Source organism: Palaemon carinicauda, chromosome 18, assembly GCF_036898095.1.
Source record: "Palaemon carinicauda isolate YSFRI2023 chromosome 18, ASM3689809v2, whole genome shotgun sequence".
Lineage (NCBI taxonomy): Eukaryota > Metazoa > Arthropoda > Malacostraca > Decapoda > Palaemonidae > Palaemon > Palaemon carinicauda.
In genome coordinates this window covers 110,336,405-110,361,870 of record NC_090742.1, presented here as the reverse complement: position 1 = coordinate 110,361,870, position 25,466 = coordinate 110,336,405, and the positions used below count along the sequence as shown (strand labels likewise).

The window sequence follows — 25,466 nt, the reverse complement described above, 5'->3', positions numbered from 1 at the left end:
GGTGAACGACAGGCACGAACAGACGAACCCTCGGACGCAACACTGTAACACTTTGCGCCTCGGACGCAACACTGTAACACTTTGCGCATATCACTTTATCACTTCGATTTTCTGTTTTGCACTTATTTCTACCTGAAACACGCAATTCTACCCTTCATTAAAAGGCAGTAATTGCGAAATCAGTCGTATAATGCAAGCTCATTAATACCAGCAAAAAACAGAAAACATATTTTAAGATAAAAAAATCAGTGGCTGGGAAAGAGACTAAACACTAGTTCATATAACTACGTTTTCAATCTCTCACCGCACATAGCCTGGGGACGAGAATAAAAACCTAAAAACGTTTTATCCTTCCTCCCCGTACAGCGACTAGGGACGCGAGTAACACGAGAACAACGTTACCCGCTTGAACGGAACGTTTTCTCTCCTCTCTCTCCCTCCGTCTCTATCTCTCTCTCTCTTTCTCTTGATTTCGCACCTAAGAGAAGAGCCCAATTATATCTCGTCAAAAAAACATGTTATTTGACTAAAGGAAAAAACTGAAAGGTTTTTCAAATAAGAGTTCCTTTAAATTAGAATTTAAAACATTTAAGCTAAGAAAGAATGAACAAAACGTCAGTATCGATTTACTCTTACTGCAAAGTGAAACCGTGATACACTCTCTCTCTAACGTAACGATAGAGCGCATGTTGAACGTCCTGAACGTCAACAACTGCGTAGCATAAAAAAACTAAACGTTAGTTCATCTTTGAAAACAGTACGAAGACTATCAAAGAAATTCTTTCATAAAATATTACATTTAAAAAGTTTTAAATCCTTAGCTCTTTAAAAGCTAAAGACGATATAAAGGGCTCAACGTTGATTAACTTCGGTTTCCAAGTTAGGACCGCCTACTCTCAGGAAAGGTCTATCTAAACAAAACATTAAAATTTATTTTATATGTTTATAATAAATGGAAAGTTAATCGAAGAGGCCTAATAAAGGCGGAGAGATATAAAATATATAGAGGAAAATCTATAACGTGATAAGATAATTACTAAAAGCCTAAACACACTTCCGTCTAAGGGAAGGGTCGGCCATTTTAAAAGTGAAAGAAAGTCCATACTCTCTTTGTCACCATAATTAAATCTATCCAAAACGAGTTCAAGATTTAAGATGAAGATAAAACACCTGCATAGCGAAAGCTCAAAACTAGAATAAAGTACTTCACCAATTAGTTGTGAAAAAAAACTCCAGTTTAGCAACAGCGAATAAAAGCGTCTTGTCGATAGCTCGACAGAGAGAAAATTGAGTTCTTTGTTTACAATGAGTACTGGGTATCTGAACGACAGATGGCGCTGTTGAGTACACCCTCTACCTGTGTAGCGATCGCTGGCGAATTTTTCCGTAGAGTTTTTCTGTCGAGCAACAGAGTTGCAGCTATTATAATCACCGGCTAAGTTAAATATTGAAAAATAAAAATTTAGTCCTTTACATAGGAGATGACAGCAAAGCTGGAGTACGCAGCAGTTAAAATTTTATAAGGACGTGTAAACTACCGATCGGGAGCGGGGAAGCCCAGCCCCTCTGCTTGCTTTACTGAAGCCCCACTCCTCTGCTTGCTCACTGAGTAGTCACTGTCTGCAGCTGGGATTTTCAAGGGGGTTGGTGATGGCGGAAAAGTATGAGTAGAGGACTTTGGCTTATATAATTTGGGAAAACACGAATTGCTGTACAGTGAACCCTCGTTTATCGCGGTAGATAGGTTCCAAACCCGGCCGCGATAGCTAAAAATCCGCGAAGTAGGGACACCATATTTACGTATTTATTTAACATGTATATTCTGACTTTTAAAACCTTCCCTTTATGTAGTACTGTTAACAAAATACCCTTTAATGTACAGAACACTTAATGCATGTACTACAGTACCCTAAACTAAAACAGGCACAAATATTAAAGGAGATTTTATATCATGCGTTTCCTAAACACACCAAAATGCACGATAAAAAATGACAACCAATGTTTTGTTTACGTTTATCTCTGATCATAATGAAGACACAGACGCATTTACACATCTGTGTATAGGTTAGTTTTTGCATCGACTACAATCTTACCAAGTATTGATTATACTGTATGTTGATTTTGTTATTACCAATGTTTTACTTAATTTTTCTTAGGACTTCCAAATAAATGAAATGAATGCCATTTATATAATGTTTTTCTTTATGACGCCGCCTGAAACGGAATCCTTCCATTCGTTTACTGTACGCTCCATCTTCGATCGTAATAAACAAACGAAGGCATTAAACGCGCATGATGAAAGTGATAAACAATGATATTAAAAGCTTTTAGTAAATATGTTATTACAAATATTATTTACCGTATCTATATAAAATCCTACATACGTAGCAAAGCAGGAAAACAATTTTTTTTCTTATTTTTTTGGCGTTGAATCAACAATAACAAACTGCCGCTAATGACCGAATGATAATTTACGATAATTCTAAACTGTTACTAAGGATGATTCTCCATTCCATATCCAAAATACTTTTCCTACCTTCAGTTATAAGTCAACTTGTACCCCCCTCAATTATGAAACCATCTAAAAAAAAAAAAAAAAAAAAGTAAGAGAAGAAGCAAGTACTAGGCCGATTTTTAAAAGTTGTCAAACCTGTAAGTTTACTTGTGAACGAAGGTTCTGGAGTGGGAGGTGAGACCTTCCGGACTCACCAGTGGTAGCTTATACACCCCCCCCTGGAACCCCCCCAAGCGGCGGCGCGAGCCCTAAACCACGCCCCCTTGGGCGGAGTTACCAGAGACGAGCGGGTTGACTCGGCAATGGAAGTCACATTTTTGAAGTTGTAATAGAACAAAAAATAACACAGAAGTGGTTGAGCTTACCTTGGTAGTGCAAGTTATGAAGGAATTACTGTGAAGGTGCAAATTGTTGGACATAAAGGTCTTTTTACTAGTAAATTCAATCTTCTTGTGCTCTCTTGGTTGATATGAATATTGAAAGATTCCAGTTAGTTTGTTTTCTGTGGAATAATAGTGATTGTATGTGTGTGTTCTTGTATATAGCCTACTCTGTTGAATTATGAAGTTGTTAGAATATTCCCTCCTAAGTACTGTACATGGTCTCCTCGGCTCACGGGGGAAGGGTTGGAGGGTGACCCAGACTTTGAGTCCGGAAGGTCTCACCTCCCACTCCAGAACCTTCGTTCACAAGTAAACTTACAGTTCTGGAGAGGGAGGTCTCAACCTTCCGGACTCACCAGTGGTAGCTAGGCAGATGCTTCAGGGGGCTTGAAGATGAAGTCCAGCGACCACAGCATCGAAAGCTCCCTGTAAGCCGAGGAGAGCATAGTAAGAGCTGAAGACAGAGTCGCTTCTCCAATTCATTCTGGACATGATTTCTTGTATCGATACTCCATTGTATAGCAGTCTTGATGAAGCTTGCCCCCTTATAGAGTGAAAATTCGTTGACTGTTTAGTTGCATTTGGGTCGGCTCTGAAAATGCACTCCCTAAAAAGTTGTCTCATTTTTTGTAGAGACATTATCTTGAAGTGTTCATCTAGCCATATGTGGTCTTTCCTGTCTATGTTTCTTTCCATACAGACTTTGTTGGTGTATTCCAAATAGAAGTTCAATTGTCTGACTGGACATATTTTTGGTCTGTTAGGAAGCTTCCTAAAGCTGATCTCTATTGGCGTGTAGTTGTTCTTTTGGTTTTTGGCCATGAAGGAAGGGTGGTTCCGTAAGACAATGTGTTCTGGGGTGAAGGTGCTCCTGGAAATGCTGAGATTGTTAAATTGATTAGCTCTTAAAGGGCAAGCTAAGGCTACTAGGAACAAGGTTTTCTGTGTCAGTAGTAAGGTAGAGTTATCTTTCGTGGTGTTGAGAAATGAAATTACTTTGTCTAGATCCCAGCCAGGGAACTGGTGAGAATTTCTAGGTTTCCTTCTATTAACTCCCGATATCATTGCTTTGACATATTTGTCCTCTGCAAGACAGTAACCTGGGAAATAGCCTGACAAGATAGGACCTAAAGCTGCTCTGTAGCTTTTCAGGGTGTTGTAAGACAGACCCTTGTCTATAAGGTGATTGAAAAATAAAATAATTGCTAACAGGGGAAATTTGTTGTCTCTTCCATACTCCTTGTGAATGAAACTTTTAAAAATGTTGTATAGGTTTTCATACTTGTGCAAGGAGCTGTCCCTCAAGCTGACAGCAATTTTGGAGCAAACCTCAGGAGGAAAGACGTTAGGGAGCTGATCCTTTAAATTTTGAAGGCGATCAAAGTTGATTGGAGCTTTGCTGAGGGTGAGATACAATCCTTGAGAACTATCTGGTAGTCTTCGATCTTCACAATGTATCGTTTGTGCTGCTTCGCGACTGACTTCACTAGTGGAATCCATGGTTCCGTCCCCTGCGATATGGTGCAGAAAAGCATATTATTATTGCATTCTTTATTGATTTTAAAAGCTACTTTGTGTAGTAAGAATCCTGGTGGAAAGGCATAGAGGGGTGTTGATCCCTTCCAGCTAATCGTAAGTGCATTATTGCTGATGGCTTTTTGATTTGGAAGAGATGAACAGAACTTTTTGCACTTAGTATTGAAACCATTTGAGAACAGATCTATTTCTGGGGTGAAATTGAAGTCAGAGCAGATTAAGGAGAATAGACTGTCACTGAGGGAAGTTTCTGTGTGAATGGAACCCAGGTCCCTGGAAAGTGAGTCTGCGATGGTGTTACTTACTCCCCTGATCCATCTGGAATTTATCTGTATGTTGTGATCCTTCATGGTACTAAGTATTTTCCTGACTAGTTCATGGGCTAACTTGTTTCTGATACTACCCTGTTTCTTTATCCAACAATTAGTAACCTTTGAATCAACATGTATTAAGACTACCTTGTTGTATAACCTTGTGATGAAGTGTTCCAAAGAATAGAAGCAAGCTAATAACTCTCTTACATTGATGTGAAGGGAGGATTCTTCATTTGTCCAAGTTCCATTTATTGAGAGCATATTACCCGCTATTACTAATGCACCTCCCCAACCCTGGTTGGAAGCGTCAGTGAAAAGTTCTGCATCTATCTGTGGTTTTGGAATGTTAATCTCTCTGTACATTTGTCTCTGTTCCCATGGCTTTAGGTATTTTTTGAAGGTGTGGGGAATGATTTTGTACCCTGAATTAAAATAACTGTGGTACCTGTGGAGATATTTAAGATGGAATCTTCCCAAGCTTGTATAGGATGCACTAAAATTTAAAGCTCCGATTAACATTTGATAGGAATGCAGGTCGGATTTAACAGAGTTGGAGAAAGCTTTGGCCAATTCGACACACTTCTCTATGTTTTTCCCACTGGGATTCATAGTTTTCTTAATCATATTGTAATGCACTCCTAAAAATTCGATTCTTTGAGTCGGTTCAATTGTAGATTTTTTAAGTGAGATATTCCATCCTAAGTCTGACAAGATCTTAATGACTAGCTGAATGTGATTTTTACATTTTACATAATCTTTTGCTAATATGAGAATGTCATCAAGATAGTTGAATATTAAGATGTTATATGAGGTTCTAATATACTTGATCACTGTGTACATTATTTTTGAAAAAATATAAGGTGCTGTCTTTAGTCCAAAGGGTATCACAGTCCATTTGAACTTCCTTTTACCTAGTTTGAAGGTTAGAAATTTCTGGCTACTTGCATGTAATGGAATGTGCCAATAAGCATCTTTTAAATCTAGTTTGCAGGCCCAAGAGTTTAGATGTAGATAGGGAAATATAGTATTGGCCTTGAGCATGGTAAAAGAAGGTTTTTTAATCATGGTGTTGAGCACTTTCATGTCAAAGATTAGTCGTACTGTTCCATCTGGTTTGAATTTATAAAATATGTGGTTGGAGTAGTAAAAGGAAGTTCTGGGGATCTGCTCTATGACACCTAGTTTTAGCAGTCTGTCACATTCACTTTCCAATATTTTACGCTTGTTAATTGAATAAAATCTATCTTTACCTGTTCTTTTTAATGACCTCTGGGCTTTAAGTTTATTATTAAATGGAATTCTCACCCCTTCATTGATAATTTTACAAGCAAAAGAGGCATTAGGAAGCTTTCTCCAACTATCAATATTCATCAATAATGACTTACCTATCCTATTCTCTGGGGGGCTCTGGGAGGAGTTATTCATTGGTTTTGAGGCCAAAGGCGAGGTCTCTTTACTTCTATCATGATTTATAGCATTTGGCCCAATGTCATGATGGTCTGGTGCGGAGCAAAGCTCGTTATTATCTGGTGCTGAGCAAAGCTCATTAACCACTGGTGCTGAGCAAAGCTCGTAATTAACTGGTGCTGAGCAAAGCTCATTAACTGGTGCTGAGCAAAGCTCATTATTAACTGGTGCAGTGTAAACATCATTATCAACTGGTGCATAGAATACTGGTGCTGAAAAAATTTCTCTTTGAACTGGTGCGGAGCATGGCTCAATTTCTAGGGTCTTTCTTTTCTCTGGCTCCTGAACTATTAGCTTGTCCATTTTGTGACCTCCCCCCCCTGTACCCACCTCGCCTATTACCTCTTCTAAGTGGCTGAGACTTGAATCTAAAGTTAGGGTTACCTTTGAGGAAACTGAACCTTCTTCCCTGAAATCTGCCCCCGAAGTTGAATTTCCTACCCCTGAAGTTTGCTGCCCCTCCTCTGAGGAGGGGACCTTTGTGAAAGCAGGCAGCAATGGCTGATTTTTGGTCTTCAGTTAAATTCCAAACTTCTTTAATGTCTGCTTTGATTATAAGATCTCTTACTTCTTCCTTGAGGTATCTAGGAAGTGCTCTGCTTCTGAAATTTCTTATCAAATTTTGTATGAGGTCTATGCTCCTCCTTAGGGGACCAATAATAATTTTGGACAAAAAATCAATGTCGTTTACTTTGGAGGGGTATACAATGTGTGCCAGTGCTGCATGCCCTTGAAAGGCAGAAATACTCATTTTAATATTTTCAATGTCATAAAAAAATTTTCTCTTATAACTGTCATCAAATACCTTACCTTCAGGCCAGAAATTCAACTTTGGAGTATTAATTAATTTAAAAAAGTCTGAGAACTCCTTATTTTGACTACTAACAAAGAATTTATCCCGGTTATCACTATGGCCTTCACTGAAAGTTAATGCTACTAGTGAATTATTCAATTGAATTTTCCCTTCTCTATGAAAAGATGGTTCAGCTTTGAAATTGGTGGAAATATATGAAGGAATGGGTTTATTGAATGTAAGAAGGTTGAAATCTTCGTAATCACTTTCGTCTCCATTATTATAAAAGGAAAAGAGGTCTAAATTTGCACTTTCAGGTAATTCAGGTGATCGTCTTGAGCGCTTAGTAGGAGGGGGAGCCTCATTCTTCTTAGCAGGTGAACCACTTCTGCCGAGATGAATGTTTAATATCAGTGATTTATTTACCATAGAATAATTGAAATTTTGTTCAACAGGTATAGTAAATATGGACAGCAGCGGACCTAGAAGGCTGAAGTCAGGCAATGGGGTTCACGACTCAAATAGCCCTCTTAGGTTAATTCAGTGCCATATTTAAGTGAATGATAAGTTTAAATCTGTTATTATTAATAAACTAGACCTGCCTCATATGTAACCCTTATCAGATAGCCCCCCAGGGCCTAGGCTAGTGTCGATAGGTTTAAAGCGAGAAATGTAAGCTCGAACTTACCTGTGGTCTAGCCTACTGCCTATTAAGCGCGTGCTTTTAATGTGTCAGGCAAGCAATTTGTTTTGTGTGCTTAATTATAATTTTGTAATATATAAAAATTGGAGTATTTAGTTTGTTTATACCGATTAATCGTGTAGTAGTCATGCACATGCTTTGCTTAAGCTACTTACGCTATGTTCGGAAGTGCCTGCTCTAAGCATTCAAATCATAACAAGCTTACGTATGGGGGCCGCCATTTGCATTTGTGACGTCATTAGTCTAAATCAGCTGCTTTCCATATGACGTTTTCGTTGTAAACAGAATTTAAAACCTTACCTTTTCTGGATGATTTGCATAAGAGTTTGATTCTGTTGTAGTAACATATTTACGATATCAGAATTAGAAGGCATATCACTATCTGCAGTCGATTGTGTGCGTTTTTCGTTACTGATTACGTTCTCCTCTCCGCTGGAGTCTTCGCTAAGCCGATGCACCTCCGCGGAGGTAAGAATTTGCCTAGACATAATTAAGCCGTGGGCTGAGATATTACTCTGGTTGCTGAGTGCAGGATAATGAAAATCAGCAAATGTTGGGAGCAGCGGGAGGGAAAAAGAGGAGAACGTTCTGTGCCGAAGTCAACTTCAGAAATGTGACTTCCATTGCCGAGTCAACCCGCTCGTCTCTGGTAACTCCGCCCAAGGGGGCGTGGTTTAGGGCTCGCGCCGCCGCTTGGGGGGGTTCCAGGGGGGGGTGTATAAGCTACCACTGGTGAGTCCGGAAGGTTGAGACCTCCCTCTCCAGAAAATTAAGTTACCGCTATAACGTTCGATGTGACAGATGGAGCGAGATTGGAGAAAGTAAGGAAAATTGAATCATGATTGATTTTCAATATAAATGAAACTTTGTGAAGCAACAAAGATTTCATTTGTTAGTGAGATAGAGGTAAGGAATGAGAGGTAGTGAAAACTAGCCCACAAGAGAGAGAGAGAGAGAGAGAGAGAGAGAGAGAGAGAGAGAGAGAGAGAGAGAGAGAGAGAGAGAGAGAGAGATTGTTTTAAATGTAATAAACAAAAAAATATGATAGGTTATAACACATTGGTGCTTATGTAATATCAACTGTATAGATGGTTTGAATAAGTTAAGAAATGGTATAAACAATACTTCGTACGCGCATATTCTTGAGACCGGCAGCTAGACGTCAGCTGATCTGATCACAGCCAAAAGTAAAACAAAAAGAAGTCAACACTACTCGATTTTTAAAACACACCCGAAATTTAAAAACAAAAGTACACGCTTTCTTAATGTGCAATTAACTATTTAAAGAGTAGCAATTTTCTAGAATAAAATTATGTTTCCCCCAAAAATAGTGGTTTGCTGATGAAATCGGATGCCGTATTTAAAGAAAAAAGTCCGCGAAGTCGTGAATCCGCGATGGTCGAACCGCGAAGTAGCGAGGGCTCACTGTATCTCCAATTTTGTCATTTGTTCTGGTACAAATACAACCTTTCATCCTTTAAATAGGAGATTCATCCTTAGGTGCGAGGAAAATCCCTTTGAAATGGCTGTTAGTTTATCCCAGGTTACCAAGAACTCAGACCATCTTAACTGGTACAGAACTATGGTTCCTTTACACCTCGTGCACTGGTGGTTTGACAATACCAGCGGGTCCAAATCTCAGTCATAGTAAGGGATACGTATACCAATGGATTTTCCAGGTTCCACCCATGAGGCATATGTATACAAATGGTTTTGCCAGGTTACAACAGTCCCCTTGTATGGAGTATGTGAAATGATACTTATATACACCGTGTAATAGAAAATGCTACCAGTAAAGTGGGGCTTGCCTACAAAACAATTAATTCCAGCTGACAGGGTTTTCCCCAAAAGAAGGGAAGATGAAAGTGAAAGGAAAATGGCCAGTCAATCTTCACTTTCATCTCATTTTAACATGTAACCTCCTTCCTAAATCCGATACTTAAAAAGTCCTGTGAAAGGAGCTGCGGCAGCTATACACCACCTTGCTGTGTAGCTACAGTACTACAGATCCTAGCAAAAAGTGTGACCTATGCATCTAATCCCACAGAAAATGGGTAGTCTGACACTTCTAAATGCCTGCGCCACAGAGAGATTCTTACGGAATGACAAAGTCATAACTAGTTCCCTGACAACATGAGGTGGCACATGGATATTTAGTTCCCTTCTTCACTCTCTTCGTGTTAAGGAAGAGGAGTTGTTTGTGTACGTTTAAGGTAGTGGTCAAGAGTCCTTACAGAACCCAAAAGTAGGTGATCCAGATCGTCGGTTATAACTCTAAGGCTCGAAAGCCGAGAAAAAGGAATCCTGGCATCAAGAACGATGGATTCTGGGTTACACCAAAAGATTCAGGGCTAAAGGGAGGCGAGATCTGTTCCCAGCATTTGGTATGGGTGACACTAGCCAATAAAGCTCGCTTACTAACTTGTCAAAGGCCAAGGCAAGCACGAAATCTGCTAGAGGGAAGGTTTCTGTGTGAGGTAAGCCCCAACAGTTCAAGGGTGTCCTCTTCTAGACAGCACGAATTTAAAAACTTAAGAGGATGGTGGTCTCACCTCTCTCGGAGAACAGGTCTCTTCAAAACTCGGTATGAATATGGAAAACTCTGCCAAAGCAGCAATATTGCCTTCTTTCACCTGACTTTAAGTCTGAGTAATGGGTTCTCACTGCTGATACAGAGAAGAGCTTTTATCTTCAGAGGTAAAGTAAACATTAGGCTAACCATAGCATAGATATTCCGAGATGAAGAAACCCCCTTTCCCAACCACACAAGATGGTCTACTTGGTTTGGCACAGTGAAATTAACAATTCCTGGAAATATCCTGACATCTCTCATACAACTTCATGTGAAAAATCTGTCTCTGAGTGGAGATACTAGATAACCTCCACTAGTGAATCCAAAGTGATTCCATGGAATTGTGGGATCGCTGGGTGTGTGTTCGGTGAACCTGCAGGACTGAGGATAAGAGAGATTTATTGATTTGGAATTTTCTAGCATAGGACTGAGAAAGTAACTCCCTCAGAGCCTCTGTCAGGAAGGGTAGAAGGTCTGTGTAGCATTCTACCAGGGGCCCTCTCTACACTTAAGTCATAATGAGTTGGGAATGGTCCCGACTTGATTCAAGCCACGCCTTACCAGGCACAGTGGAAAAGACTAGAACTTAATGCCGTCCCAGGGATGCTGGAAGGCATCCTCAAACACTGCTTCCAGGTCTGGCATTAGTGAGCAGAATATCGAGATTCTGATTAGCAAGATTGTGAACAGGTCTACTATCGGAGAACCCCTCAAAGTCAGGGTCTTGCTCACTACCGAAGGATACAAAAACCATTCTAGGCCAATGATCTGCATCCTCCTGTTCAGTTATCCGGGGCCCCTTGTTCTTACGCCTGGAATGAAATGGGCTGTTTAGAAAGACTGGGTCAAGCACTGCCCACTCATGGATTTCTACTGTCAATTGGCAGAGCTGCTGAGAAACAGTACCACCTCCTTTGTTACCTATTTTCTATAGTATTGCTGTCACTTATTCAAACCACTGAGTAACCAGTCAAAAGAAGGCAAAAGTAAAGTAGCGCAAGGAGAGCCCCTCAAACCCCCAACACTTTGAAATAGGATCAACGTACCTGATCGATCCTTTGTACCGACTAAGGGTTATATTGTAGTATAATATGGTGTAGTTAACTACCAGTAAATTACAATGTGTTGGCATGTCAATTAGGTAGGTAACCTTTATTTTTTCTATGCATGATAGGATATTAAGTTTTTCACTTTATTTTTTCTTTTACTTTTAAAATGAATGTTTTCCTTATTTCGAGTTTATTTCTTTACTTCACATAACCTTAACCGATTCAACAACCATACTTTAATAATCAAGTGGTCTGAAGAAACTCTTACCCGAGATTCTAGCTTTACAGTATTTCTACTGAAAGAACCCTGTGAAATGTAGTGTAGCTAGAGTGGGGTAGGCACACTGGACAATAAGTCTAATGCTACACCTGGCTGCAGTCCGGTAAGCACTACAACGTTGACTGGATGTACAGACAACTTGAAAAAAGATACAGGAATTTTCTAGGGCAAGCCAAGCAAATCATTCTTTGGAGAAAAACTATGGTGGGGACTCTTGGTGTACGAGACCAACCGGACTTATTAAGCATATGAGCCATGGGATAATATGCACCTTCCAAGAGGGGAGGCTCTGTACGGGGAGAGAGAACATTGTCACTCACCACATGAGAAGGTGTTCTCAGTTGTGAATGAGGAGATATTTTCAACACTTTGACTTAAGAATCCTCCAAATGAGAGAAATCATCTGGTTTTTAAAAGTATGAAATAAAGGTATGGTATTTGCCACTGCACAGTGAGCACACTCATGGGAGGAGATGGCAATCTGTTAAGATCAATAAATCTGGAACTACAGATACCTGTACAGGCTCATGTTCATGCTCATGTTATACTAGGGTTGAAGCCAAAGGATCAGTATCAGGAATAAATTCATGTTCACTATGCCCAATGGGCGACAAAACATCAAAACGTTTCACTAATCTAAAAATGTTATTATGGCCGTCACCCTGAGTTACCGGAGTTACAGGGAACTCCGATAAAGAAGAACTGGAGTGGGAGGGATCGTGAGTCATATGAAGAGGCTTCTGTTTCTTGCCCTCAAGGGAGGAAGAAGTGGAAAGAGATCTGTCTGTCTTGGCCTGAGAGGGCAGCTATTCCTTACAAAAATCACATGGTGTATCAAAAGAACACCACTTAACACAGTAGTTCGGGCATAATGGTTGCGGATCTACCTCAACCTGCCTCATGAAGATTTAACATCGGTGCCCTTCAAGGGCAGGACAAGTCTGCATACTACCTGGAAAACCACTCATATTCACTATGTACACTGAAAAGGAAAAGGGCACTCTGTAATCCAGAATTGAGTCGTAATCATAGCTTTGGAAAACCATCAGCGATAGTGACCTGAAGGAGAAAGAGAGGATGGACCGTGCTAACACAACGTGGAGATATGACTGGTAACCATGTACGGATACCAGGTAGGCACTTTTTCTGATAAAATTCTGGTAGATCCCCACCTACCTCTTTTGTTGTACTGTAATTTACATTTTTCTCAGGTAAGACATGTGAAAATAGAACACTTCCTCTCAATCATTATCTTTAACAAGAGAAAAAAACAATCAAATTACTGTATGATGGGAATTTTCTAAGTTATTTGATTATTTTCAGTGTCACAAAGGGTAGCTCTCTTATATCCGTATGTTTGTTCCTATCCTACTTAATTCCTCCCAACTGCACTCTGTACCAATTTTTGCCTAAATGCCCAGTAGCTATACCCACTGAGCTCGATGGTTCAATGGAAATGCGGTAACTTCTGTAAGTGCATTACTATTGGCTATTAGATTTTGGCGGGCTCTTTACTTTTTAATTAGTTTGTTAATGACTTGTTTAGTCTGGCACAACATTTCATACTGCTTTTCTCTCCCATTTATATAATTGAGAAGTGTGTTAAAAAAAAAGCCAACTTGAATGAGAACGGTGCTTGAGAAGTTGAAATAACTGAGGCAGTTAAGAATAAAATTCTAACAAAAGATTTTAATGAAAACATTATCAGTTTACTATTTTCATCTTAGCATGCCACAGAAGCATCCTTTTATCTTACAGTTAAATAAAATCCATTAGTGGTGCTTCTGTTGTAAGTTACATGTTCGAACAGAATGTAGGGACCAACGTTTTATATTCTAAGGCCCTATTTGTTTTCAATAATGGAATACACAATATTGAAGGATAAAAGGTGTCTAGTTTCAGATCCAGTATTATCAGAATAGATGTTCACCAGAACATCATCCGGGCAACCCTAACTGTGGTGCCCAACCACCGCAATGACCTCCCAGTAAACAGCTTAAACTCGCGGTCCCGGACGGGGATCGATCAGCTGCCAAGCGAATACTAGGCGAACACATTACCACTGTACTAGCCAGGAGGCTTATTTTATTTATTATGCTAATAATGAAAGGTTAGGATAGAAAAGTGTGTTTGATATATTTAGTCTTATAATGGGAAATGTCAGCCAAGTCCATGTTTGAACAGAGGCTGGAGTGCAAAGCTACAACTCACCCCTTGTGTGTATTTCCCATTGTTAAGTTTATATAATAGAATTATTAGCAAAATTAGATAAATAAAATACTAGCCAAGGGGGCTAACGTACTGTATATAGTGAAACATGTTCCGCTTGCCAGGACATGGGATCAAGGAAATAATGTTTATTTGCAAGCAAAGCAAGCTACGGCAGAACAAACACCAATAAATATGGAGTTTTTATGAGAAAAAGTTTTATGAATACTTACCTGGCAGTTAAATATATACAGTATAGCTGAGTCTCCGACTCCGGCAGAATTTAATCGAAAATCGCGGTAACCGCCTTGTGGTGGTTGTGTGGTTAGATGGTTAACAACCATTACAGGGTGGTACTTGGAATCATTCCCGTTTTCTGTTCCTCAGATTATCTTTGCCCGACCTGTCTCCTGAGGGGAGGTGGGTGGGCTTTAAAATATATATATAACTGCCAGGTAAGTATTCATAAAACTTTGTTTTATCATAAGAATAAAAAATTTTAAGTAATTTTTATTTTTCCTAACATACTTACCGAGAACTACTTTCTATAGGAGTCACTGGTGATCTCCTCTCTATCGACCAGAGTTTTGCGTATGTTACCCCCCACTCCGCTCTCTAAGTAGACCTACCCCCGGCATAAAGGAATGTGCCCCGAGGGTAGGATCAAGGTAGGTCGCTGCTTGGCTGGGTCAGCTTCATCATTAAGTTCTATTGAATTAGCACAATGCTAGCAAGGGAAGAGAGGCACTCGGGGAAGGAAGGGAGGGCCATTACCCGAAAGTAGTTCTCGGTAAGTATGTTAGGAAAAATAAAAATTACTTAAAATTTTTGATTTGTTCCAACACGAATACTTACCTCGAACTACTTTCTATAGGAGACTTACACTTTAGGAGGCGGGAGTGCTATTCTGACCACCTGACCCGGCCGTGGAGGTCAAGAGGCCTATGGATAACGGGACCTACTAGAAAGCGGAAGCGAGGGTAACTACACAAAAATTCACGTTAGTGTCTAAGTACTCACCCTTTGAAAAACTTCTTTTGACATTCCTTCCAGAAGCGTAGTCGTGAAGAATGTGTTATTTTATGGGAACAGTCGGTATTCCCCGAAGAGGCAAGTAAGCAACTGGGTAGGAGGTAGGAAACCGCACTTGTGCCTACCGGTCGCTAGTCTTGAACGTGCCTGGGGTTTTTACCGTTACACCGCTTGGAGGGCGGAGATGACTGTTCCAATGGAGAACCCGTCCAAGGATTTTCTTGAGTAGTCCTTGAGGTAGTGGGCAGTAAAGGTTGACTGGTTCGACCAAGTACCTGCTCGCAGGATCTGCCCCACTGCCATGTTTTTCTCAAAGGCTAATGAGGTGCTCAGGCCCCTGATGTCATGAGGCTGGGGAGTGCCTGGCACTGCCATGCCATCTTCCTTGTAGGTTCTGGCGATAACTTGTCTCAACCAGAAGGAGATGGTGTTTTTGGAAACTTGTTTCTTATTAATACCTGTGGAAACGAAAAGGCTCTTGATGCCTGGTCGGAGATGCGCTGTCCTTTCCAGGTATTTCCTAATTGTTCGCACTGGGCACAATTTCAAGTCTTCTGCATTGCCTGTCTTAGGGATGGCAGGAATTGAGAAACCCTCAAACTTCGGGTCCCAGACTGCTGGGTTCTGAGTCTTGGTCACAAAAGAAGGCACGAACTTGAAGGATACTTCTTTCCACCCCTTTGAATGAGAAACGTCGTATGACAGACCATGGATCTCTCCCACTCTCTTAGCGGACGCCAAGGCCAGCAAGAAGACGGCCTTGAGGGTGAGATCTTTGTCTACGATATCCTTCAAGGGTTCAAAGGGGGGACGACACAGCATCTTCAGGACCTTGGCTAAGTCCCACTGGGGCACCCTACTCGCCTGAGGGGGGCAAGACTGCTCGAAACTCTTGACAAGCATCGCTATGTGTCTCGAGGCCCCCAGGTCGATGCCCTTCAGGAGGAAGACTTGGCCTAAGGCGGCTCGAACTCCTTTTATGGCTGGAATTGACATTCCTACCTTGTCCCTAAGAAACACCAGAAAATCTGCTATGTCTGGGACAGAGGCCTTTAGAGGTCTAATCTGCCTCTCAGAGCACCACTTCGTGAAGGAGGCCCATTTTGCCTGGTATACCGCGGCTGACGACTTTCTCAGGTATAGAGACATTCTCTTAGCCGTGGAGGGAGAATATCCTTCCTTCTTCAGGAGCCGCTCGATAGTCTCCAGGCGTAAAGACGAAGGGAGAGTGGGTTGTCGTGGAGCTTGAGAAAGTGAGGCTGGTGCAGAAGGTCTGATCTGGCGGGTAGAGGCCACGGCGGTTGACTTGCTAGGTCTTTTAGGTCTGCGAACACTCTCTCTCCGGCCACCAGGGCGCTACCAAAGTCATCTTTAGGTTTCGGGCGGTCCTTACTCTGTTGAGCACCTGTCTTATCAACGTGAAAGGAGGAAAAGCGTACACATCCAGATCGTCCCACTTGTGCTGAAAGGCGTCTTCTAAGGCTGCTTTCGGGTCTGGTACAGGGGAGCAATAGACTGGGAGTTGGGTGTTAAGTTTTGTTGCAAAGAGGTCCATCACCGGGGAACCCCAGCGCTGAATGATGAGCCTAGCTACTTCTGGGAGAAGGGACCATTCTGTCCCTACTATCTGGCCCATTCTGCTGAGGCCGTCGGCCAGAACGTTTTTCTTCCCGGGAATGAACCTTGCTAACAACACCACGTGATTTTCTTCTGCCCAATTTAGAATCTCTATGGTGAGATTGCACAATTCTCTCGATTTCAAGCCTCCCTGTTTCTTTATGTATGCTACTACCGTGGCGTTGTCGCACATCAACGCCACGGTGTTTCCCTTTAGCAGACTTGCAAAGTGTAAGCACGCCTTCTGGACTGCTTTCAACTCCAGGATATTGATGTGGAGTTGCTTTTCCCCTTCCAACCAGGTACCTCATGCAGTTTTGTCGAGGAGATGGGCTCCCCATCCTTGGTTGGAGGCGTCTGTGAACAGAAGTAATTCTGGAGGGCCGGTCCCGAAGGGCATCCCCTTGAGGGAGTTCGACTGGCAGTGCCACCATTCCAGGGAGGGTCTCGTATTTGGAAGGACTGGAATTAGCACTTCTTGTGAGTCCGTCTGGCACCAGAGGTTCTTGAGATTCCATTGGATGGATCTGAGCCTTACCCTCCCTTGGGGAACTAGTTTCTCCAATGAGACCAGGTGGCCTATCAGCCTCTGCCAGTCTTTCGCTCTCCTGGGGTGTTCTGACAGGAACGGCTGAATGATGTGCCTGAGGTTCCTTATCCTGTCCTCCGAAGGGAAAACTTTTCCCTGAATGGTGTCCAATGTCATCCCCAAGTAGTTCATTCTGGTGGACAGGGATAGATTTGACTTCTTCGGGTTGATTACAATCCCCAGATCTCTACAAAATTGGAGGAGACTTCTCCCTTGTTCCTCCAAAAGGGCCTTTGAGGCGGAAAGGAGCAACCAGTCGTCCAGGTATCTGATAAGGCGGATGCCTCGTTCGTGAGCACACACTGAGACAGTCGTGAAGACTCTCGTGAACACCTGGGGAGCTGTTGACAGACCGAAGCAAAGAGTCCTGAATTGCAGGATCTGGGAACCCCATTTCACCCGGAGGAAGTTCCGACTCGAGGGGTGGATCGGAATTTGGAAGTATGCATCCTTGAGGTCGACTGTCATCATAAAATCTTTCTCCCTCAAGGACAGCAGGACTGACTTCGGAGTGTCCATCTTGAAGTCCGTCTTCTTGACGAACTTGTTGAGAGCTGACAGATCTATAACCGGTCTCCACCCTCCCGTCGCTTTCTCCACCAGGAACAGGCGACTGTAGAAACCTGGCCCTGGGAGAAGAACTTCTTCCATGGCGCCCTTCTCTAACATGGAGGATACCTCCTCTTGAAGGGCGGTCCTCTTTAACGGGTCCTTGGGAGCTAGCCATTCTGTCCGGTTGGCCGGAATAAGAGGGGGTGTTTCCGTCAGGAACGGAAGTCTGTAGCCCTCCTTTAGAACGGACACTGTCCAAGGCTCTGCCCTTTGAGCCTTCCATGCTTGCCAATGTTGTCTGAGGCATCCCCCAACCCAAGGCTTGGGCGGGGATAGGGGGCCTCCTACTCTATCTTCTTCTAGAGGGGCGGCCTGATCTGCCTCTTCAGAGGCGGAGTAACCCGACCTGAAGGAGCTTGAGGGCGCTGCAGCTCCCCTGCGGGAGGGCTGAGGCATTGTGGACCAGGAGGAAGAGGGGGCCTCTCTCCTCGTAGTGCTGGAAGAGGCTTGGGGCGTCGCGGCGCTATCCGAGACGGACCTCTTGTAGGGGGGTCTCCTAGAAGTCGTCGGACTGGGGACGTTGGCCTCCTTCTTTTTCGAGACCTTTTCCATTATGGCTTCTAGTTCCTTCAGAGGAAACAGAGACTCTCCCCACAAGGGCAGGCTGCAAATGGCTCGCGCCTCCCTGTCTGGTACCTTCCGAGACACCTTCGTTAGCACAGTGTCTCGCTTACGGAGAACCCAGTTGGCTGTTAGGGCGAGAGACTGATAGGTCAGAAACTTGAGGGTTTTACCCCCGGAGGTAATGAGGTCCCTCAGTAGGCCTTGCTGATCAGGGTCCTCGGGGTCGAAGGAGGCTTGAACACCCACCAACGTGGAAGCCCACCAGTCCAGCCAAGAGGAGACATTGACTAAGTCTCGCGACATTTCCTCCATCATGGAGGCCTCTGCTGGCGAGAAACAGACTGGGGCCGAAGAGACTCTATCGTCTGAGACGCCTTGACTCAGGATGTCTACAGCCGACTCCACTTTACAAGGACCTGGGCGACGTATTGCAGGGTTTTGAGGCCCTGGAGCAATTTCGAGGCACTCTGGGTCTTGGGGGCCTCGGCATTGCTGGCCACTACTTTGTCAATGTACTCTTGCCCTAGAACTAGATCTCGGGCTAGAGGGAGTGCTAGGGATGTCTTAGGTTGGAAGGGAGTTTGCATGATCCTCAGCAGGCTTGACCTCCAGGAATCTCCATGTGTAGTCGCAGGTTCTGCTATTCCGTGGTGCCTTCTGATAAAGCTAACCACTCTCCTATAGGCGGAGTCCCCCGTCGGGGAGCCCTCCCCTCCATCAGCCGAGGTCTCGGCCTGGGGCGGGGGAACCGGTTTACCGGGCACGCAGACTGGACGCCTAGCCCTTGGGGCCAGGGGCGCCGTCCTGCCGAGGTACTGGACCTCATCTGCGGGTAAGTCCGCACCAGGGGCTCGGGATAATGCAGGCACCGCTGGTTCAGCGGGGACTCTCGTACGCCCTAAGGCTCTGGGTGCTGAGGACGCGGTTCCCGTGGGCTGATCCGACAGCGGGAACCGTTCCTTCCGACCCGAAGGCCGCACCAGCTGGGCTGGTTCGGCCAGGCTGCCTGACAAGAAGCGCGTTTCCCCCCGTTGGGCGGGGTGAACCGGAGGCCTCGAGGACTTATGCTTTCTCGAGAGGTCTTTCCTGCGAGCCAGGTCGCGAGGGTCAAGGCTGTGCTTGGAGGACGGCAGCCTTGGCGATCGCTCACTGGACCAGCGGTCTGGGGAACAAAGCACCTTCGATTCCCGCGAAGATACGTAGATCCAGGCGCCACCGGGGGATACACTTCTCCTATACATACGGCCCGGGGAGCGGGAGCGCTTTCTGCTATACCGAGAGCGCGACCTCGAACGGGAACGTTTGCTCCTGGACCGCTCCCTCCGACGGCGGTGTTTCACCCTGACCTCTTCCTCTGACGAGGAATAGACGTCCGATGAGCCCGACGACACTGTGTTCACCACGTGTCGGCTGGTAGCGGGGATTGCGGGGGACTTCTTTGGGCGTTGAATGCCAGAGGTCGAGGGCTGGAGGAAGTCATCGGGGACTTCCGTGGGGAGGGTTGGGAACGACTCAAACCGTTCCATGCCCGGGAGCCAGGGATCCAGGGTCACATCCATCCTTAGGGGTGACCTACCCGGCGTCTTCGGGACCCTCCAACCGAAGGCATCGTTACCCGAAGGTCGAACTTTCCTCTGGTTGTCTCCCCCTAACGACGAACCAGAAGCACAGGCCCACGAGGGCGGCGGTGATACCGAAACCGCGTTAATACCCCACAAGGGGTCATCAGAGGAAGCGTGCCCCCCGAGCACAAGGGCCGACTCTCCGGACGCACTACTGGGTCCTTCACTAGCCCTAGAGGGGCCCGCCATTGGCACTGCACTTACACTGGGCTCCTGGGAAAGGACGCCTTGTTCATCCACAACACTAGACTTACCTCGTCCCCTACTCTGTGTAGGGGACGGTGAAACCGAGGCCCCGTCGGACTGCTCACTGGGTGATGGTATCGGCGAGGAAACACTAATTTTCCTTGGGGAACGTTTCGCTGATTTCCTCTTTTTGGTACCGTAGCATACCCATTGTATATCGCTCCAGTCTACACACTCGGGGTACGTATCTGCTGACGAGCAAACCTTTCCCCTACAGGAGGAACAAAGGGAGTGAGGATCCACTTCCGGCTTGGAGAGGAACGCTCCACACGATTTCCCGGCTCTAGGCCCAGGACAACGGCGAATTTGCTCCATAATGCACACAACGCACAACACAAGCACTAAGGGAATCAATGAAAACACTGGGTAAGCACACGGTTGAAAGGTGAATGCACAGGAACACTTGGGAAAAGCACACTGGAAAACGCAAGTTGCCACGCTGAGAACACGTGGGACACTAGAACGCACACAAAGGATCGACAGAGAACGAGAGCGAGGTGTGAACGCCTCGCGACCAGAGAACTTAATAATGAAGCTGACCCAGCCAAGCAGCGACCTACCTTGATCCTACCCTCGGGGCACATTCCTTGATGCCGGGGGTAGGTCTACTTAGAGAGCGGAGTGGTGATCAAGCTCTGACATGGACCACATCACCTTGGCAGAGTTTAAAGCATGCCTTCTTGCCGAGAAGTCACCTTGGGAGGAGGCAGGCACTCCTAACCCCAAAGGTTCCCCTGTCTCATACCACATACCGGCCTTGGAAGCGAGCCGAGATGGTGGAAAAGAAAAGATGGTCTTGACAGCTTATTTCCGTTCCTTCATCCAATCGTCCACCTTAGCGAGAGCTTTCCTGGCCGAAATTGAAAGTTTCATTTTGATGAAGGCCGAAGACTTAGTAGCTTTCTTCCTGGTAAATTGAGACTGAGGAGAACGAGGGGCTGAAGGTTGAAATTCCTCCCCATAAAGTTCCAAAAGAGAGCGAGAAAGAACCTTATAATCACTAGAAGAGTCGGTAGGTTTTCCTTATTCTTCCGAAATATCTTCGAGGTCCTGCTCAAGGATAACATCCTGAAGAGTTGGGCTGCCAGCAGTCTGGCACCGAGAGCTGTTTGCCCCTCCTGGCGCCGAGCGCCGCTAACAACCAGTCGGCGAGAAGCGGTATCGTCACGATGACGAGAAGCGGTATCGTCACGATGACGAGAAGCGGTATCGTCCCGATGACGAGAAGCGGTATCGTCCCGATGACGAGAAGCGGTATCGTCACGATGACGAGAAGCGGTATCGTCACGATGACGAGAAGCGGTATCGTCACGATGACGAGAAACGGAATCGTCCTGAAGATGCAGGCTGCCTTCGCCTTGAAAATGCAGACTGCATTCATCCTGTTTCCTAAGAAACGAGGCGGTAACATCCTGGCATTTCGAATGAGAAACGGAATCGTCACGGCGCCGAGAACAAGAGGCAGTATCGTCCTGGCGCCGAGAGAGGGGGGAAGGAAATTCCTGGCAGCGTGCCGATGAAGAGGGTGTGCGTTGTCGTACGGCCGACGAAGTGCGCAGAGGTTTCTTGGGAGAGATACTAAGTTCTCTCTTAGAAGAAGATCTCTTAACAGGCAAAGAGACGTCCTTACGTCTGACGGAATGGGAAGGGTGGCTGAAAGCTTGAACTAACGATGAAAGTTGTTCCTGCATAACAACCATGAAAGCTTTAGCAACCTCCACTGGCTTTCGCGGTGCCGAAGACGGCAGTTGTCGTACGGCTTGACTGGGAGCGCTGGCAGAAGAAGCAGGGAGTTTAGCAGGATTAACTGGGCTAAGGACTCTTTGTTTCGCCCGCTTAACAGGAACAACATCGAAATCATCTTCCGAAGGATCAGGATCTCGGCTACTCGAACCGGGAGAGGGAGAGCGAGACTGCACATCCCGGTTCTACCCTCTCTTCATTGGTCTTGATTCATAACGCCAATTACATCTGGGAGAACGATCAGGCGAAGACAAACGTATCCGACATGCCTTTTCTACGGCGGTCAAGAGCAGCCTGGGAGATCGCAACAGGACTGTCTGAGGCAACGACTGACCGAGGATAAGCACCTCTCACCCCCTTTCGGCTTTCGACGTACCTTCTCCCTTGGTCCTGGGAGCTTGGTAGAGGTCTAGACCTAGGGGTATGACAGATTCGATCAGTCGCCACCTCCACTGCACTTTCACAAGCACTAATTTCACTTACACCCTTACCTTTAAAGGCCTCCAATTGTGCTTTAATGGCCTCTAATTCAGCAGCTAATTTAGCATACCCAGGGTCATCCGTAGGCACAGATCCTGTAGAAGGGGCAGGAGTTACTTCATTCGGGGAAGGAATAACTTCCAAAGAGGTTACAATTAAAGGGTCAATAGATAAATCTAAGCTAGGCTCACTAGCAGACTTTGACTTTGATTTAGCTCTCCTAACTCTATCAACCTCAAGTTTGCGCACATAGCGCTTCATAGCTAACCAATTACAGTGTCATCATTTAAAACCTCGCATTCCTTGCACCTATTATCTAGAGCACATTCAAACCCCCTGCAACCCATACAGATAGTGTGAGGGTCAACCGACACTTTCGGTAATCTCACCTTGCAAATATCATTCGCACAAATAAGAAAATTAATTTTTTCACTCATGATAAGAAAGGAAAAAAGACAAAAAACAAAAAACAAACACGATTGCCAAATCCCAACACAGTGTACTTCACCAAAAACGAAGTCCAAAAAGGCGATGAAGGGAAAGCGATCCGAAAAACTCTAAATGGCGGACCAACGATGTTGTCGATCCGGCCGGCAGAGATAATCTGAGGAACAGAAAACGGGAATGATTCCAAGTACCCTATGTAAGGGTTGTTAACCATCTAACCACACAACCACCACAAGGCGGTTGCCACGATTTTCGATTAAATTCTTCCGGAGTCGGAGACTCAGCTATATATATATAACTGCCAGGTAAGTACTATTCATAAAAAATTAGTATTAATTTGGCACATCCACATATGCATAAATACGCTCAATTAAGGAGGTATTTGTAGTACAATGAACACTGCTACAAACAACTCCATAGAAAAAGGGATAAAAAAAAAATAAAATATCACACTTTCTACGTGTACCAAGTTCTGGAAAATAAAACATTCAGTGTTTTGATCATGTTTCATTACTACTACTGTACTGGGTTTTGATTATGATAACTGTTCCTTTTTATTACTTTATATGGTTTTTTATGACAATGAATGGCAGAAACAACAGAGTTTAATAAAGTTCCTTTGAATACACAACTAGACAGATTCACAGTACATTTCAAGGTGTTTTGAATGTTATTGACAACGATACCTAGCACAAAGCCATGGCTTTTCAGTTATGGTTGTCGACCCACCATTGCTAAAAAACTATGGATTTCTGTCAGAAATCATTATCAAAAACATTCAAAACACCACAAAATACAATAAGTCTTATTTTCTACCAACCATTTAATGTATCGTTCTATAATTTTACCGCTTAAACATCAAACTAACCTAACCTAGGTCACCAGCTCCAAAAATTGTTTATATTACCTTAACCACTTTATGAACCAGGCTGTAAATGTGCTTCTTTCTCACTCTAGGAAGAACTCTCTGCCTCCTCTTCCCTTTGGGAAGAAATCTTCGCTTTCTCTTCCCTTTGGAAAAAATTCTCCTCGCTTTAGTAAGAAATCTCCGCTTCCTCCTAGCTTTGGTAAAAACTCTCAGTCTCTTCCTCGCTTTGGGAAGAACTCTCCTTAAAAACAGACGGATCGGGCCTTACTCTGGTACCAAGATGGGGATACAATTGGCTTACTAATGAGAGAAACTTGTGTAAACTCGTCCGTGAGTTTTTTCAGACTTGATGAATATGCATCTTGCAAGAAACTGATGCAGATGCCTACCACAGACGTCTCCTCTGCTCCTCCACGTCTTCAAACTACGCCAAAAATTTTCAATATTTTCAGTATGAATAATTTTACTCTTATCATCTACAGATCCCTTCGAACTATCAGTAGAGTAGTGGGTGTAACCAAGGGTTCGCAGGGGTACAGACGCTACCCACGAACCACCATAAATAAAGGACCCAAGGAGAATATGTTTCTGGATTACAGGGAGAAGCCTGTCCTTGTCATTACCTTCCTTAATAGACACCCCAGTTAAAGTAATGACAAAATTGCGTTTGCTCAAACGTTCAGTTCCTCCAATAAGGCAAAGATAGCATAAAATACGACCATCTTTGGATCGCTTCTTGACGGTGGAGGTCTCGTCAAATTCGACTTCAATGTCAGGTCCACCTATAGGGGGTTGGTTAGCAAACCAATGGTCAATGATTTCCGAGCAGAAATAATGCCACTTTTTAGATGTTACAAGGGAAAAATCTAGATTGTAAATGATTGAATCGTGATCCCAATCGGGACTCAGAAAATGATTGAAGACTGACACGACAAATTCACATTGACGAGACTTTTTGGTATCCTTGACAACGCCAGAGGGTTAAATTTTGGTCTTCATTGTCTTCTTCTGGAGTACAGCAATTATTATTCTTGCAATTGTCACACTTCACTGATGACGAATTTAAAACAATTACATGTCACTGTTAACCAAAGACAATACACGAAAGACGGGAAGCTCCAGCCACAGCCACATAGGCCGCATACAAATGATACAATTTAGTACAGTACCTGGTTCCTTATTGCTCACTCCGCAAAATAAGTTTGCGGGTACTCTATCTCTTTATAGATAGGTGCAAAGCTTCTGAGCTTATTCTTATTATTGTTATTAAGTTTATATCATCTGTGCCTTAAATAAATTAATATCATAATGAGGTTCTCAATCTTTACTTTTATTCCCTTCTACCTTGAAATTGGATAGGATAACACCTTGCTATCATCAGTTTTGGCAACCTGTTGTGGTAATCAGTTTGGGCTTCTTAAACTCTTCTTTTATATGCATTGCCCTACCTATAAATGCACCAAGATCCCTGCTAGGATTTTTCAGCCTACCTAAACTTATTTCTACATTCTTTAGCTGTTCTAACTTTGGGCATAAAAATAAATGTTCGGTGGTGTCTTCTTCCTCTTTGCACAAGTCACACAAATTGTCATCATATTTTCCCCTGAAATTTGCTTTTAAGTTGAGCATATTTAATCTTGCTTTCATCACAAGGGATGCCTTATCCAGATACATTTCTCTGATATAAGGCAGAGGGCCATTTCCTTTAATAAATGACAAGATTTTAGTTGCATTACAGATCTGGTATTTCTATCAATGTAATAGCTAAACGCTGATATAAATTAGAATAAAAAAACATCTGCTCACGTTCTAATTTATTCGACTAC

The 25,466-nt window shown here is 43.8% G+C and overlaps 1 protein-coding gene across 2 annotated transcripts in view; it reads right to left on the bottom strand.

Moving 5' to 3' along the window:
• Positions 1–24,855, bottom strand: part of LOC137657953 (INO80 complex subunit C-like) — a 35,807-nt gene extending 10,952 nt beyond the window's left edge. The window contains exon 1 of one of the 2 annotated variants that reach the window (XM_068392672.1): positions 24,810–24,855. The gene's annotated coding sequence lies outside the window, so the exon portion shown is untranslated. The other variant, XM_068392671.1, reaches the window with a different exon arrangement.
• Positions 24,856–25,466: the final 611 nt, after the last annotated feature.